General features: G+C 46.1%; 1 protein-coding gene across 1 annotated transcript in view; it reads right to left on the bottom strand.

Moving 5' to 3' along the window:
* NR2F2 (nuclear receptor subfamily 2, group F, member 2) overlaps positions 1-1,309 on the bottom strand; it is a 22,627-nt gene that overhangs the window by 3,953 nt on the left and 17,365 nt on the right. The window lies entirely within an intron of this gene.

Raw genomic sequence — 1,309 nt, 5'->3', positions numbered from 1 at the left:
GGGGGAAGGGGGGGGGGGGGGGGGGGGGAGGGAAATCTGAGGTTAGGAGCTACTTTCTAGGAAAGGGAAATAATCTTAAGGGCGCTATGTGGCTGCATTTCAGTATTTTTTTTTTACAGTGCTTGAATTCAACAATGAATGGTGGTTTCTTTCTGAGTTCATTCCTTTTATTCGCATACAGGCTAATGGGTAGGGTTCAAAGCAAAGGCTAAGAAAAAGGAGAGAGAAATTTCAGCAGAGGTAGGCAGCATCTCTCCGGGGTGGTGAGGCTCCGAAGAGCCGCTCGCACGCATTTGGAAAGTGACACACAGATAATTCGGGGACAATTCCCCCCCCCCCCGTTATCATCCATCTTGGACTCCGAAACTCGACGGCTTCTGATACCGAATACACATATCGTCGACATTTTTGGGCTGAAGGAAAAGAAATAAGTGAAGAGGGGGGGCGGGGAGAGAGAGGGTGACGCTGAGAAATTAGGCATTGATCCGGGTTTGACCGAGTCTGGGAGCTTCCACTAGCAACAAGCAGGCAAACACTCCCAAAACAGAGGCAGACACACGCTTCCAGCTCCACTGATTATGTTAAAAAAGGGGGAAATAAAAGGGGGGGGGGGAAAGCGAAAAAAAAAAAGGGGGCAATAAGCGGTGTGTTCCCCCGAATATGTGGTGCTGTAAAGAAATCAGTTTCCGTATAAATGATTGTATTTGGGTGGGTGCTTTTCCGACTTATTTGTTGAGTAAATCTCTCTCACTGCGCTGAAGGCGAATCCCTGTTGATAAATCCATCATTACCGTTTGGATACAGGGAGACAGCAGCGCCACTAAATTTATCTTACATTTGTAGCGCTTTAATAGACATTTATTAAATGCTTTTAGAGAGAGACATGGGGCGCCTGATTACATCCTAGTTATAGACAGAACATAAAGACACACGTTAACAGCAATTTACAAGAACGGGGGGGGAAGAGAGAAGAATAAAGAAAAGAAAACAAAAGAAAAGGCAAAGTTTGGGAGTAAAGCTGCTGGGAAACAGTCAGTGTGTACCTTTCCGTATGGCCGCTAAATACCAGCTTTTTCTCCTGCATTTCTCAGAATATTAATCGTGGCCTACATATGTGCCTGCATGTATACATATAGAGAGTATATGACATACACCCGCATACATGCAGAAGCGTGCGTATGGATCAAACAAGGCGACGCATATTTCTGCGTCCTGTATTTCCAGCACATCAGAATACAGGAGAGCATTTACAATAGATTCATCACTCTCTTTCACACTCGCCCTCCACCACCTTACCCCCCCCCCCCCC

The sequence above is a fragment of the Haliaeetus leucocephalus genome, unplaced genomic scaffold (assembly GCF_000737465.1).
Source record: "Haliaeetus leucocephalus isolate CR32 unplaced genomic scaffold, Haliaeetus_leucocephalus-4.0 Scaffold339, whole genome shotgun sequence".
NCBI classification, from domain to species: domain Eukaryota; kingdom Metazoa; phylum Chordata; class Aves; order Accipitriformes; family Accipitridae; genus Haliaeetus; species Haliaeetus leucocephalus.
This window is presented reverse-complemented; position numbering and strand designations above follow the sequence as displayed.